The 17,047-nt window shown below is 42.0% G+C and overlaps 1 long non-coding RNA gene across 2 annotated transcripts in view; it reads left to right on the top strand.

Annotated features, from left to right (window-relative positions):
• LOC148127173 (uncharacterized) overlaps positions 1–16,334 on the top strand; it is a 69,082-nt gene extending 52,748 nt beyond the window's left edge. Inside the window, exon 5 of one of the 2 annotated variants that reach the window (XR_015742029.1) lies at positions 16,228–16,334. This is a non-coding gene — a long non-coding RNA (uncharacterized LOC148127173). Of the gene's footprint in view, positions 1–9,268; positions 9,352–16,227 lie in introns of those variants that run through there. The other variant, XR_015742030.1, reaches the window with a different exon arrangement.
• The last annotated feature ends 713 nt before the right edge of the window (positions 16,335–17,047 follow it).

Below are 17,047 nucleotides of genomic sequence, written 5' to 3'. Positions count from 1 at the left end.
TTTCTCATTTTTCCAATTTTTAGCAAATACAATCCTAGCCGCTGTTAATACATTTACAATCAGATATTTCAAGTCTTTACTGTATGTATCTGGTAAGATTCCCAATAAAAAAAACCTCCGGTTTCAAATCTATGTGTTTCTTTGTCATTTTTTCCAACCACATGCGGATTTTAGTCCAATATTTTCTAGCATCCTCACAAGTCCACCATATATGGTAATATGAGCCAGGTATCTGATGACATTTCCAGCATTTTTCAGATTTATTCTTGAACATTCTTGCTATCCTTGTCGGGGGAAAGTGCCACCTGTAAAACATCTTATACAGATTTTCTTTATATGCTGTTGACATTGTCATTTTATAATTTTGTGACCATAGTTTTTGCCATTTCTCTAAATCAATCCCATATCCAAAATTCTTCCCCCAAGCAATCATAGTTTCTTTAACTTGTTCTTCCTCTAGCTTAATTCCCAGTAAATAACCATATAATTTTTAAATCACCTTTTCATCAGTACCTGTCAAAATCTTATCTAGATCAGTCAGTTTATCATAAAATCCCTCTGTTTTAGAATCTTCATCATACCTTGAGTGTATTTGCGCATATGAAAACCAATTCATCTTTATACCTTGTTGATACCTTTATACCTTCCTGATCCAGCTTTCAAGCAGTTGTCCGTATCCTTGCGCCGGAGCTCTCCCAGCGGGAAAATCGAATCCTTGAAAGAAAGGCATTTTGACACCTTTCAACAGAGTGTCCTGAACTTCTTATTTCTTGATTTTGCTTTATCCTTTTTTGAAATATATACCAGACCAGATTCATGTTCCAGCTTCAAGAAATTTTGCTTACCTATGATTTATTGTTAAATAACTAAATCTTGAGATTGTGCAGCATAATGGATGGCTTTCAATGAAACCCCTTGTGGCAGAGTCTTGTCCGTTTTTGCTTTTGACTTTAGACCTGTCAACTACACTTACAAGGGATAACGTCTACAATATTACCAACTTACCTTTGGTAATTATTACTTTTTATGTTTTTTGAAAAAATGGGTCCCTGTTTTCCTGGCCAAATAAGGTTGTCTACAAGTGCAAAACTTTGCATTAAGTTGAAACCAAAGAAATCCTATTATAAGTGAAGCTTCACTATGTGTAAATACCACTCAGTCCTTGACTTGGTAGCTTCTTTGCTAAAGTGTTTGAATCGTTGTACAGGTCCTTAGCTGTTGTATTATGATTCTTTTAATTCTGTTTTTGCTTTGGTTTATAAGTGGTTTTATTACTGGGTTTGTTTGTTTTTTAAAGACCCAGATACTTCAGTTGATCTATTTCCAAACAGATATAAGTGCTGTGTCCTGGAGATTATTGTTTCAATGTTGCCTTTTAATCCAGACAATATAAAATGTGTTGATACATGAGAGGGAGGCGGTCTAAAGAGATGCCTTCTATGCTGGTGAATATTTGGCTGAAAGTGGTTCTGCCAGTTCCTCTAGGATCATCCTTTCCCTTTGGTTCTTCTTTTGGGTACAAAGGAGACTGAAAGCTGAACTTCTGCATCTTCCTTTTATAAGCAAGTTGGTGAACCAGGATTCCAGTCTGTTTAAAAGCATTAAGTAACCTCTTCCAGATAGCATACCTGTGGAAACTGCCAACAAAACAGCCGTACAGGAAGAAACCAGCTCTTAGGCTTCCAGTATGAGTGTCATCTTGTCCTATTTGATTTAATATTTTAGCCTATTTTATTTGAACAGCTTTTAAAACGACTGTGCAGTTCACCTGCAAACCCAAGAAGAAGTTGATATACTGGCCCTTGGACTGGCTAGTGGTCCCATTTATATCGATAGGCACAGCCATTCTGCAGGAAGGGACAGGATGCATGTTTGTAATTTAAGTTCCAGGGATCATTTCAGGGGCTTTTCAGGTGAGATCCTGCCTTACAAGTGCCCCATGAGAGGCAATAACGTAACCTTGAACAATGTTTGCATTTGTCATTTTCTCATTCAGTGTGTCCAATGATTCACACAGCACAGTGTATAGCTATGGCACTTTGGAGAAAAAAGAATTATTGATTCTATAATAGGACACTTGGTGGCTTTGTACGCAGTTGCTTTGTACACAATGGCTTGTGTTAGCCAGGGCTTGGGATCTGATTGCCAAACAAAGACCTTGGATTTGGGCACACAAAAGTTCAGTGGACAGGGATGCACAACAAATTCTTTGCAGTTTTCAGGCAAGAGTGCATTTGGGGAGCAGCCTGATGGAAACGCTTGTGGTTCTTCATTAGCACTAGAATGCAATTAAAGCATGGTTACCCTACTGTCTGATGGGAACCTGGCCCTTTTTAAGTTTCTAGAGTGGAAGGCTGGAAGCCTTTTATGAGAGTTAGCTTGGATTTTCTGTCACAGATGCAAAAGACTGGCTAAGTGAGAATTTAAATGCTGTAAGAATTATTGTCTGCATCACAGAATTAGCCATCATAAGCCTGTTCTTTTGGGTCAATACTCAGTTTCTGCTGTTACGCGAAAATAACCTGACAGCAGGCGGTTGTCAGCAATGCTGCAGAGAAGGGAAGTGTCGTCCCCTCTTCACTGGAGGCCTCAGCAGCTGCTATTTATCATAAAAATACATGACACATTTTACATGCTTAATATCATAGGTACTTTGGTTCTTAAAATATAACTATACTGAAAATCCTGAACATCCCTCTGCCTGTTTCCCCTTTCCTACCTCTGTATTCCATAGCAGAAAATATGATATAAGTTATTGTACATAGAGAGTATCATTTCTCACATTGTATTACATTTTAAGGTTATTCACTTCTTGAGCAATTTCTGTGCAAATTAATGGAATACTCTCAAGAATGCTTTGTTAACATAACTGCAAATTTCCCCCTATAAGTTTATAATTAAAACAATTATTAAAAAAAAACCCAGAGTGGGAGACATATCAAACTTGCCTATGCATTTTTGCAGTAACCCAGTTATTCCAGTGTATCTCTAAGGTATATGGATCTTATGCCTGCAAATCCACAAAGGCCCTAGTGGGGGGCAGACTACTGTAAGTGTACAGGATCAAGCAAATTGCAAATAGTCAGAGCCAGCTGCAGCAGAACCAAGAGGCCACCTGTGGGGTAAACATGCCCAAAGTACTGAAATAGTCAGCAGTGAAGATCTGAGATGCAGAATAAGATGTGATTACATTTTGGTGCAAGCATGAGTAGATATTAATTACAGTTCTACATTCAACCATTTCCCCGCTTTATGCTCTGAACATACAATTTTTCAATTTTATTGAGACGGAGGGTGGGGCAAGGAGGAGGGAGAGATTTGCCCAGCCAGCCACATTAAAAAGCTATCCATCCGCTAGTCTTGAAACTGGTAGAAAGGTTTGCGGGCATAACATTCTCTAGTTGTTTCCATGGGGAAAAATAGGAGGAGAGAACTCTATAAACAAGTATTCTAGAATTTCACAGATATAATTTAGAAATATTTCTACAGGAATCCTCAACATACTAATACAATTGGAACTGAAATTTCCATTGTAGATCATTGTAGTTTAAGTCAAGTCAGACTCAATTTTATAACCATTTTCATAGTGGTTGTTAAGCAAATTGTAGCCAGTAAGTGAATCATGCAGTTTTAAAGCAAATCTGATTTCCACAATGTTTATTTGCTGGAAATCAGGAAGAAAGACAGCAAATTGTAATCACATGATTGTAGAATACTGCAACTAGTCATAAATGCCAGCCGGTTGCCAAGTGTTCAAATTGTGACCATGTGATCCTGGGGGTGGTGTGATGGTTGTAAGCTCAGCTACAGGTGATAAGAACTTTTTCCAAGGTTATTGAAACTTTGAATCATTGTTAATATACACGTGTAGGCTCCTTCCAGAGACTAAATAGCTCTTGTACAAACAGGAAGTTTAAGGAATGGTTCTTCCAAGCACAAGAACTTTTCAGGAACAAGTCAAGCTGGGATACGGTTATCTTCTCCATGATATTTGTAGCAATACCTACAATCCTGATGGACAACTGGCTACATAACTAAGAGAAATAGTAAATAGCAATAAAGCATCAAACAAAGCAAAGCATGCAATAGCGATAGATTTGGCGAAATGGGAAAATTTACAATTATCACTAATAGGGAGAATAACAATCAAGATGAATATACTACCCAGAATTTTATATTTGTTTCAAACAATTCCACTTAGGCTGGGGAAAGATTACTTTGAAGATTTAAATAAAATAAATAAATATTAAATAAATTAAATAAAATTGTGTTGAAATATACATGGCAGGGTAAGAAAACGAGAATAAAACTAAAACTCTTGCAAGAAGCTAGAATAAGAGGAGGATTTGGTTTGCCTAACTGGGAGTTGTATTGTCAAGCTACAAATCTGATGTGGGTTAAGGAATGGATAACATTAAGAAATAGTAGATTATTGACATTAGAAGGACATGATCTGTTGTTGGGGTGGCATGCCTTCCTAGGGTACAAGGGGACTAAAACACAGGGGTACTTTAGAAGACATTATATACAGGAGGCTCTGTGGTTAAATTGGGAGAAGACTAAAAGACAGTGTTATTTGAAAATTCCAGTCTGGCTATCGATTATTGAAGCATTTTCTTATCCTATAATATATAAAAAGGAACAAACAGATATGGTGAAATATTGAATGAAAAGGGTGAACTTAAATCTATGCAAAAACTAGAGGAACAAGGTATAAAGATGAATTGGTTTTCCTATGTGCAAATACGCTCTAGATATGATAAAGATTCTAAAACAGAAGGTTTCTATGATAAATTGATTGATTTAGATAAGATCTTGACAGGTACTGGTGAAAAGATTGCTTAAAAAATTGTATGGATATTTATTAGAAATTAAGCTAGAAGAAGAACAAGTCAAAGAAACAATGATTGCTTGTGGGGGGAAATTTTGGATATGGGATTGATTTAGAGAAATGGCAAAAACTGTGGTCTCAAAATTATAAAATGACAATGTCAACAGCATATAAAGAAAATTTGTATAAGATGTTTTACAGGTGGCATCTACCCCCAACAAGAATAGCAAGAATGTTCAAGAACAAATCTGAAAAATGTTGGAAATGTCATCAGACATCTGGCTCATATTACCATATATGGTGGACTTGTGCAGATGTTAAAAAATATTGGACTAAAATCCACACATGGTTGGAAAAAATGACAAAAAAACACATAGACTTGAAACCAGAGATATTTTTATTGGGAATTTTACCTGAAATATACAGTAAGGAATTGAAATATTTGATCGTAAATTTTTAACAGTGGCTAGGATTGTATTTGCTAAAAACTGGAAAAATGAGAAAATACCAATGCAGGAGGAAGTTATTAAGAAAATACTGGAATGTGCTGAAATGAGTAGATTGACATTTGAAATCAGAGAACAAGAAGATAAAAAATTTTATAAGATTTGGGATTTATTTTATCAATGGTTAGACAATAAAACATGGTAATGAAATATGTAGATTTTTAGAATATAAAGAATATATAAAGATGTATTATCTTTATCATAATCATAATGTAATTATATGATAGATTTGGGATGATAATATGAATTGTCATAAAATAAATCAATTAAAATATGGATTATCTTGCAAACCATGAATGAATAATAGTATAGTCAAATGATTGATTAATAATAATATCAATGTATTTAGGAATATTCGATAGATAATATGAGGATATATACAAGTAATTGTAAGTGATGACTATGAAGTGGATGCACAAAACAATTTGAAAACCAACCGACACACTGTATGTACGTAAGTGGAAGATGGCTTGATGTTTTTATGCTGTGTTTGTCTATGTTTGTCTAAAAAAATTATAAAACTTTTCCAAAAAAACCAAACAAAGCAAAGCATGCAAAGCATGCAAAGCATGAGGTTTAATCTTCAAGTTCAGCCTTTCTCCGCAGCAACACAAGGATGTTGACCAGACAGGTGTAGAGCTTCTTGGTGCAAGTCTGCTGGTCACCTCTGGCAGCCTTTTAGGGTTGAGAGGTACTCTTGGCGCCAATGGTGAAAGTCTGGTGGTCGCTTCTGGTGGCCTTTTAGGGTTGGAATGGTACTCTTGCTTCCACGGTGTCAAAGGGCATTAGGAAGCTGTTGGAAATGGTGTTGTGGAGGCATATGCCCATGTAGAGCATCTTAGTGGACATCTGGTGGTTGCTGGCAGCCATTTAGGGTGTCCTAGTGAAAGTGTACTGGTCACTGGCGGCCTTTTAGGATGGAATGGCTTTCTTGTTTTCAATGGTGCTAAAAGGCATCAGAAGGCTGTTGGAAAGGATGATGCTAAGACATCTGCCTGGGTTGGGGCCTGCATCCGATCGACACTGATAATTCTTAAGATTCCCCAACCCAGGTCTGTCTTGAAGGCAAAGGGTGAGTATCTCGGGCCTCTGACTATTTCAGTGTGCGCTAAGGCGTCAGGGGCATCAAATCCCAGCAAGAGCAAAATCTTGGCTTCAGGATCTAGGCAGGAAAAAGATGAGCCATATGCTTCAGGTGAGGTATTTTGCTAGCTACCTCTGATGTTGCAATGTGGCTGCGGTCATCTGGTATCCCATTCCATTCTAACACGGGTGGCAGTAGGAACTGGGAATTTCCATCTAATGACTCTATACAGAGTCCAGTAGCTTCCCTCCCCGCTGTGCGTCTTGGTGCGGTGCATGTTGATATCGTGAAGTGCACTTCTTCTTTCGGAACATCAAAGAGGTTGAAGAATGCAGACTTGGCTAGTGAGCGATCGCTCTGAGGATCCAGTATTACATACATCTTCACTGCTTCTTCTGGGAGTCCATCTTGGTAGACTTTGGCTAAGCAGATCTGATGACACGAGCGAGGGGCTGGTGTGCCATTGCACACCGCTATGCAATTGACACTCACCACTGGCTCTGGGTGTGCTTCTGTAGCACGCTGAGACTCCTTGTTCAAAGGAAGGCTACGAGATGTCTGCAGTGGTGGATTGGTGTCTGGATGCAGTGCGGTCGGGTGTGTGTCACTTTTGCAGATATGACATTGCACTTTGGCTGTGCAGTATTTGGGCAAGTGCTTGGATTCGCAACACTTGTTGCAGAATTGGAGCTCTTTTATCAACTCTTTCCTTTTGGACAGGGATTTTGCTGCAAACCCCTGGCACCTGTTCAGTGAGTGTCGAGTGTGGTGCAAAGGACAAAACTGGCTTCTCTTTGGAGTAGGAGATCTAAATTGGGTTGTATCTGGCAAGATCTCTCCTGAACTGTGTATGGATGAGGAGTCGATCTCGATTTTATGGACAACCATGAAGGGTTTTCCCCTTGCAGTGGGCATAGGGCCTGTGGGTGATATATAGTTGTTGTTGTATCTTTTTTCATTGGGAGGACTAACAGCTCTGAGTTTGCGGGCCCTGGGGGTGTTGCACACTGTTGCCTGGTGGGTCATGAATTCTTAGAGAAGGGTAAAGGGTATATAGTTGTGGCAACCCTTGGCCATGAAGACATCAGACAACTGGAGCCACTGTTCAATTAGCACCCGCGGGAGTTTCCGAACGATTTTGATTTGCATGTCGATGTGGTCAAGACAAGCGAGTCCCAGTAACTGGGGATCCCATTGTGCCACTTTCAGTTGAATAAGTATATTAGAGAGGTCTGCGACCAGGTGAGGCTTGTTGATAGGAATTTTAGGAAATCTGTTGAGGCTGTTCAAGAGCATTGATTCTACTGCTGTGGAAGCGCCCTACAGTTCATCAAGTCTTTTCATGACAACCGTAGGGCAGCATCTGGGTCATCTAAGTGGGAGGCATAAAATGCTTTTGTTGCTTTGGCAGACCGCGGCCCGAGCCACATTATCAAGTGTACGAGTACTTCATCGGTTTTCAGGCATGCATCCTAAACGATGCACAGGAAAAATTTTCTTCCAGAGAAGATATTCGCTGCCTGGCTTGTCAGAGAATTGGTATACCTCATTGGTGGCCAAATCTAGCTTTTCTCTCCTGATGGCCAACTCTCTCCAGTAGTCTGCATCATCTGTAAAGGTGGGTTCAGTAAGGGGCATTGATGTGGAAGGTGGGTTCAGGTTGTATGTCAATGACGGGACATAGTGTTCCTCCCAGTGCTTGCAGAGGATGTTGTCCTGCCATGACAGAGATGATGGTGGAGCTTCACACTGCTGTGTAGGCTAGCCATGGTTATCTTGTTGTGCCTGTGAGCTTGGGTGGTGTGGATGTTGTGGCTGGAATGGTACTGCCTGTGGATTGAGTGTGGTAGGTGTCTTTGGTTGCATGTCTACTTGTCGAGAAGTCATTGTGATCACTGATGGGCTAATTTGCTTGCCCGGCAGGCCATGAGACATTGGAGTAGGGTTGCTGATTCTGGGAAGAGAATCTCGGACCTTAGTACATACAACATCAGTTGGGGAAGGTTTGCTGTTGGTAGGAAGTTAATCTCATATTTTAGGTCGTACAACATCGGTTGCATAACTGACGTTTAGAGTCTGTGATTGAGATTTATCCCTGTGCTTCCCTGGTTGTGGGAGACTGCTAGGCAACTGCTAGGCTATCTGCTCATTTTGTAGTGAGCATTGGTCATCCACATAGGCCTTGACCCGTGTATCTGGGCTCTCTTCTCCTGAGTCTTCGAGGTTGAGGTTGAAGGAGGCGTTGTCAGTCATCTTCCACCATGCTGCAGCCCATGCCGTCTTTGTTGCGGAGTCTCTTTGCCAACTCCAATTTGGCCTGAACTTTGGCCATTTCTGCCTTCTGCCGTGTCACCTCCTCTGTTGTGCGTAGAGCTGAGTCTGCTACTGCAGCTTCTACTTCAGCTTCTGCAGCCCGGTCAGTATAACTTGCTGCTTTGGAGCCTTAGATGTGCCACTGAAATGGGAGGAAGCTCTGGAAGGAGGGTGAGAGCCAGCAGCAGAGAATTGGCGTGAGACACTGGAACCTGCTTGCGATCTAGCCAGTTTGGGATGGAGGGAGGAGGCTTTCTTTGAATAGTGGGAAGAAGCTGCTAGTGATTGAAGACCTATGTTGGATGCGGCCTTCTCCTTTGGTATTTGTTCCTCCTGTAGCACATTGAAGAGAGCAGCCTGGAGGGAGTTTTTCTCTTCCCAAACGCAGTCTTCACGTTCTTTGTGTGCCTCCTCAAAGCATTGAATGTCTTCTTGGAGCTCTGGGTCTTCCAGGTTCGACTGTATGTACTTAAGCTTAGTTTCACTGTCTCTCTAACATGCAGGATGCTCCTCTATCTCTTTCTGCATTAGTAGGAGGCTCTTGAGGGGCAACTTGCTTTTGAGGGTATCATAGATCCTTACCAGCTCCATCCATGCATCCACAAGACATCAATCCTCTTTGAAGTGTGCCACCGCGGGTGAGGTAAGCTTCCTATGCTGTCTGAGGTTGTAGGCTTTCTGAGGTATTGCCATGTCTTCGGAGATTTGGATGTCCAGATGAGGGTTTTGGGAACCAGGCTCCACATTTATATCTAGGGTGGGTGGAGGGTTTGAGTCCTCTGGTACTTTCAGGGACATCTGTCATGGCTGAAGAAGTTGCCATGCTTCATTTTCTGTATCCTGTATAGAGGTGGATTTATAAACTGTACAGATGCAGATAGATAACTCAACAAGACGTCCATAACAAAGTACATTTATTGGTTCATCGGGTATCCTCATAACTCACATTTGTGATGAAGTTCTTCTTTAATGACCAATCCTTTGTATATCTGCCTTGTACCGTGTTTCTCCAACAATACAACCTCCCCCAATAGGAAGACCCAGCCTGTTTTCTAGGCATAAAATGAAATTAAGCCCCTCCCCCCAAATTTAGGCCTATTTTCAAACATGCAAAATGGGGGGAAGGGCGGGGGGACTTGCCATTAGGAGTGCCCCGCGGGCAGCAATTCCTCACCACCAGCTGCTCTTAATCGGCGATCATGGCAGAGTGCGGAGAGCTCCCTACTCCTGCCAAGCACCTTTGCAGCAGACCCAAGACCTTCAGCACCCGCCGCTGTTGATTTCCCTTCTGCCCATGCTGCCGCTGCGTTTCGAGCTGCCACTTCTACGTTTGGAACACCACTGCTGTTTGGAGCACTGCTGCCATTTGGAGCTGCCACTTCTGCATTTGGAGCTGCTGCTGTGTTTCGAGCTGCCACTTCCACGTTTGGAGCACCACTGCTGTTTGGAACACTGCTGCTGTTTGGAGCTGCTGGTTTCGCATTTGGAGCTGCCGCTTCCATGTTTGGAACCCCACCGCTGTTTGGAGCACTGCAACTGTTTGGAGTTGCCATGTCCACATTTGGAGCTGCCGCCGTGTTTGGAGCTGCCGTGTTTGGAGCTTCTGCATTTGGAGCACTGCCGCTGCTTGGAGCACCACCGCCATTTGGAGCGCCGCCACCACTCCAAACACGGCGGCAGCTCCAAACGCGGAAGTGGCAGCTCCAAACATGATGTCGGTGTTCCAAATGGTGGCGGCACTCCAAATGGCAATGGCACTCCAAACACGGAAGCGGCAGTTCCAAACGTGGCAGCAGACTGGGCAGAAGGGAAAGCAACAGTGGCGGGTGCCAAAGGTCTTGGGTCTGCAGCAAAGGTGTTTGGTGGGAGTAGGGAGCTCTCTGTGTTTTGCCATGATCACCTGTTAGGAGCGGCTGGTGGCGAGGCTGCCTGCAGGGCACTCTAGATGAAGATGCAAGGGGGGGAATTAAGTCACCCCAGAAAAGACGGCCTAGCCATTTTTTCAGGGCTCAAAAAAATATAAGACCCGGCCTTATTTTATGAGAAACATGGTAGTAAAAGATGGTTATCTCCTAACCCATCTTGTAGCGATAGAAAGAAACTCCCATGAGTTAGGGAGTTCAGGCAAAAGTGAGGGAAACTCCCCCAACCCATCAAGGGTCAAATTAGTGACCAATCGGGATTATAGATGTGGCTATGTGACATGAACTACGTTTCCCAGGATACCTTTAATTACATTTACCATGATGCATTCCCTTAAGGGGACAGCTCATAATAGCAAGTTATGCCAAATGGGCTGCAGAAGCTGAAGTAGAAGCTACAGTAGCAGACGCAGAGCTATGCACCACAGAGGAGGTGACACAGCAGAAGACAGAAATAGTGGCTCAACAGGCAGAAATGGCCAAAGCTCAGGCCACAGTGCAAGCCAAATTGCAGTTGTCTGAATGGCAAAGAGGCTCAGCAACAAAGACAGCATAGGCCGCAGCATGGCGGAAGATGGCCGACAACACCTCCCTCCAATTCAACCTCAAAGAGTTGGGAGAAGAGAGCCCAGATGCATGGGTCATGAATGAGCAGCACTCGCTTTGAAATGAGCAGGTGCAACCACCTCAGTTGCCTAACTGTCTCCCACAACCAGGGAAGCACAGGGATGAATCTCAACCACAGACTTTACACATCAGTTACACAACTGACGTTGTAAGACCTAAAGTACGAGATTCACTTCCCACCAACAGCAAACCTTCCCCAACTGATATTGTACATACTAAGGTCCGAGATTCTCTTCCCAGCACCAGCAATCCTACCGCAAAGTCTCACACCCTGCTGGCTGAGCAATGTAGCCCACCAGTGCCTACAACTTCTTGACGAGTCGACATGCCATCAACGACAACTGCCACACTCAATCCACAGGCAGCATCATTCCTGACACAACCTCAATACCAATCTGGCTCCCAGGCACCACAAGGTAACCGCGCCCAGCCTACACAGCAGAGTGACACTCGATCATCGTCCCCAGTATGAGAGAATGATATCCTCCATAAGTACTGGGAGAAAGACTACAACCCGTTGTTGACTTACAACCCGAACCCACCCTACGAGAATCCAGGGGGAGAACCCTCTACGTCAATACCTCCCCCACAACTCAGCAAATGCTGAAGATTACTGGAGAAACTTGGCTGTACACAATGGAAAGCTAAATTTGCATGCCAACGGAGTTCATAGATTCTCTGATAAGCCAGGCAGCAAGTATCTAGTATGGAAGAAACTTTTCCTGTGCCCCATTCAGGCAACACGCCTGAACCCTGATGAAATAATTGGACACTTAATAGCATGGCTAGGGCCACAGTCTGCCAAAATACCGAGGGCACTTTATGCATCCCACTTTGACAACCCAGCTGCTGCCCTACGGTTATCATGGAAAAGGCTTGACGAACTGTATGGTGCCCCATGAGTTAGGGAGTTCAGGCAAAAGTGAGGGAAACTCCCCCAACCCATCAAGGGTCAAATTAGTGACCAATCGAGATTACAAATGTGGCCATGTGACATGAACTACATTTCCTAGGATACCTTTAACTACATTTACCATGATGCATTCCCTTAAGGGGACAGCTCAAAATTCCTAAGTAACTATCCAATACCCATAGACTGGCTGGGACAGCACACTTCAAATTGGCAAAGGTGAATTTTGGAAAATTTAGTACTTGAGCACGTAGGTGGCACTGCACAATATGGTGGCTTTTAGGGTGCATTGCATGCTTGCTACACAAAGTGGCACAAAAGGAGGTGTTGTTGCTAAGTCTGAAGATGTGAGAGCAAAATGCAAGTTTTCCTGTTAGTGTTGCTTGCTCGGTCTGGACCTCAGACCAAGGTTGACAACCTTTTGGACCTCAGGGACCACCAAACTCATAATTTTAGATTCCAGGGACCACTAACTGGTTCTGTGGATGTGGCCTAATTTGTGGGTGTGGCTTGTCATGTGACTGGCTAGGCATGGCTTGTATGTAAATATTATAAATATTTATATAAATATTGAATTTTTTATTAAAAAAGAGTAACTTTTACCCAAAAGCAGGCAAAGCAAGCAGGCAGATTGAGTTATTCACAGAATCACAGATTCATTCAGAAATCTATCTATCTGCTATTGGCTAGCTCTGTCACATAAAATTTGCTTGCAAGCAAATTCATAAAATTTACTAGCAAGAAAACTCACAAAATTAACTCACAACACACCATGTATGTAAATATAGAATTTTTTTTATAAAAAAGCAACTTTTATGCAAAATCAGGCAAAGCAGGCAGATTGAGTTGCTCATAGAATCATTCAGTGATCTATCTATCTGCCATCAGCTAGCTCAGTCTCTCAAATTTGCTTGCCATGACTCTGGACTGAATTTGCTTGCAAGCAAACCTTCAGTCCTAAGCGAGGTTTGGCTTTGCTTAGCTAGAAAGCAAGAAATCCAACCATTTCCTGATTCCTAGCTAATCTAAATCTCCCAACTCAGCAGAACAAATGATGGTTGAAAAAAGGAAAAATAGCAACTTAACAGACGAGTTTGTCGGGTAAGGATTGATTGGGCGAGGAGGATTCCCGTGGGCCATGTGGGCTGAGCAGCGTTGTGTTTCTGCGCAGCCTGGATTAATTGCTTTGGAGGGGTGCTCTGGGGGTGAGATTTCTCTGCGGCCCACCAAAATTTTCTCACGGCCCACCAGTTGGCGACCACTGTTTTAGACCACAAGAAGATATTACTTTGAGTTCCTTCATCTGCATTTGAAAAGGATTTTGTAGGTAGTAACTGGAGAGAGTCAGGGTAGATGGGTAAAACCTGGCTCCTCCCTTTGTTTTACAAATTGGTTCTTTCTGAGTTAGGAGTTGTAATTTGAGACACACACTTCTTTCGCTGAAGAGAAAAAGGGGGTGAATTTGCCTTTTCCTGCCGACATGATGCTAGGTTTGAGGAACAAAGGAATAGCATGCACATTTACTCTTGGCTTCAAAATATCTTTGTCTTTATCTTTACTTTATCTTTATCCAGGAATCAAGATTATTATCTTCCTACTATTCTGCCTGTCCTGTACAAATACTGTACAAACACTGTACAAAGGCAGATAGATAAACTCCACAAAGCATCCACACAAAGTCTTTTTTATTGGTTCATCAGGCATCCCATCAATTCACATTTATGATGAGGTTCTTCTTAATGTCCAATCCTTTGCATATCTGAATTGTGTTGTAGGAAGATAATAAGGTCTCAACCCCATGATGATGATGATTGAAGCAGCTGCATGGTAATGGCTTCAGGCAAGAGTGAGGGAGACTCCCCCAACCCAACAAGGGTCAATTTAGTGACCAATCAGGATTACAGATGTGACCATGTGACATGGACTACATTTCCCAGGATATCTTTGTTGAGGTAATTCCCCGTTAGGAGAATGAGCGCATACAGGGAGACGTATTTGAGAGTAGTGTTTGAATAATACACACACAGCATACAGATACACTGTACAGTAAATGTAGGGTTTTACTTTCAATAGAGGTTTAAGCAAAGTTCAAAATAGGCAGTCCAAAGTCATTCACAGGTTAAATCAGTCAGTTTTCAATCCAGGGATAATCCAGTAACAAAGTCCAGTGTCAAAAACATTTCGGTATCAGACTTACATTAAATCCAGCAATATCAGTCAATTAACAGAAATGGAGGAACGGCAATACTTTCCAACAGAAGGAAACAGAGATTCACTCACTTCCCTGAGACTCTTCTGAGACTAACGCTAAACAACCCAGGTTTCTAGCTCCATCTTATGGCCGTTTGAGAAAGCACACCTAATTACAGTTTTGCATTTTCTTAAAGATACAGTTTTTAAATGTTTATCCTGGTTTATATATTTCTAACCCAAATACCTGTTAGGTGGCTTATATTCCTAACAACCTTAACTACATTTACCATGATGCATTCCCTTAAGGGGACAGCTCACAAATCCTAACTATCCCAAATCCCATTAACTCTAAACTGTCTGGACAGCACAGTAAGGTCTTTATAACTGGCAGATGCCTTGGGTGTAGCTTAATCTCTTACAAATATAATTCAGCTGTCATTGCTTTAAAAAAACATTTTGTAGTTAAGTGTAAACTAACTTCTAATGGCAATGTATCAATAGTGTAATTAGTAATATCATCAAAGTAAACAATAAAAATACCTGCTATTTGATAGCAAACTTTGCTAGATAAGAGTTGTTACTAAATCTCACCAGTCTGCTTATCAGCGCTAAAAATAACAATTAATATTGTTTTGTCTGTCAGATTGCATTGGCTTTTGGTAACCTTAAGAGTGTGGCTGTGCTGAAAACCTATATTATGAAGAAAGTGCCAGTTTAAGCAATTTTGTAATAAAGTCCTAATAAATTTTATTTATGTTCAAATCAGTACCTAAAATGCAGAGAAAAACAACTTTTTAGAGTTACATCCTATTGCTTGATATTTTTTCCTGAAAGTGATATACATACTCATATTTTTGCAAATATATAATTGGAAGAATACATATACCTCCAACCCTCCAGCAAGCAATGCCGAAAATGAACATAGAGAATAAACCTAATGTAAGGCAATCAGCTGCCACCTAATTTTTGAATCTTTCTAAACAAAATTAAGCTAGTAAAAGTGTTAAACTGCCTTGTGCAACTGAGCTGACCCACACCCTCATGATGATTGCAGACATGTGGCACATCCATGCAACAGTATGTTTGGGCATCTCCAGAGGAACTACTCTGAGCATATGCAAAGCACATCCTTGTTATGTGTCTGACATGCCCTGAATATCTATTCTAGGCAAGCCCAGACAAATTCTACCAAGGTAAATAAATATCACTGAATAGATGTAGCCCTTGATTTACAATTTAGTGACTGTTCAAAGTTACAACGGCACTGAAAAAGTGACTTATGACCATTTTTCACACAACCATTGCAGCAACCCTGTAGTCACATGATCAAAATTCAGATGCTAGGCAACTGACTCAAGTTTGTGATAATTGTTGTGTCCCAGGATGATGTGATTACCTTTTGTGACTTTCTGACAAGCAAGTTAGATTTGCATAACTACAGTGATTCAGTTAACATCTGTGGCAAGAAAGGTTGTAAAATGGGGCAAAAATCACTTAAGAATATCTTGCTTAGCAACAAAAATTTGGGGCTCAATTATGGTCATACATAAGGACTACCTGTAAAAGGGATCTGGGCATGAACTTTTTTCAAACAGCAGTACGGATGTTTTTGTTTGATGTAAAATGGATCTCTGACGCTCTAAAGCGAAGGGATGGGAAGAGAAAGATGATCCACACTCCTGAACCAAGGAGCAATTTTGAGTAGAAGGCACAGAATGGAATTATGGTGTAGGTTCTGTAACTGGCATATTTCATCCAACTATGAACAGATTTGAGGAACAAGATGTGTAAAAGTGTTATTATGATTTTGCTGAAGTTCTGTATTTTTCTCTTTCATCCAGACTTGTGATGCAAAAAAGCACAAACATGAGGTGGAGGATTTTCTGGAGGTTCCTCAGGTTGTATAATCATTACTATGGAATTAAAAACATTAAGAGTTTCCTGACTGTTCTATATTAACATACTCCAAAAGATGAAATCTGATTGGTCCACATGGGCCATTTCCCCTTTGGTCTACTGAACAGCCGTGATTGGCTTTCTAAGAATCACCCGCGAGCCGATCGTGGGAGATTCAAAGCCCTGTCATTGGCCGGCGAGCCTCAAGCAGTCCCTATATGAAGGGCTGCCGTGGCTCCAAGATCCTGTACAGAACGATACAATAAAATAAGAGCTTGAAGTACACTGGTCTCGCGTCTCTCATTGGGACCGATCTACCCGATCTAACATTGGCGACGAAGGTGGAATCGTGAGACAAGAGACCAACTAGAGCACGTGGCACCGAACCTGCACGACTGACGAGATGGCCGGCAACAACTCGCCGCCCGCACCCTTCGATCGAGCAACCGAGGACTGGGAATCGTACATTGACCGATTCCAAATGTTCCTCGAAAGCAGCAATTTAAAAGATGCGAATGGACAGAAGAAAAGGGCCGTATTCCTGATGCACTGCGGGCCCGCAGTGTTCAAGATGGCAAAAGCCCTAGCCAAACATGCAGACGTAAAAGAGATGGACTGGGCTGACCTCGACGTCCTACTACGGAACCACTACGCCCCCACCATGCCCACCCTCATCAGACGGCACGAGTTCTACCTGAGGAATCAGAAGGAGGGCGAGAGCATCAGCAATTTCGTGGCCACACTCAGAGACCTCGGGGGCATGTG

The sequence above is a fragment of the Pseudonaja textilis genome, chromosome 2 (assembly GCF_049901715.1).
Source record: "Pseudonaja textilis isolate UNSWEBS1 chromosome 2, rPseTex1.2, whole genome shotgun sequence".
In the NCBI taxonomy this organism is placed as follows: Eukaryota; Metazoa; Chordata; class Lepidosauria; order Squamata; family Elapidae; genus Pseudonaja; species Pseudonaja textilis.
Note: the sequence above shows the minus strand (reverse complement) of the source record. Positions and strands in the feature narration are given on the sequence as shown.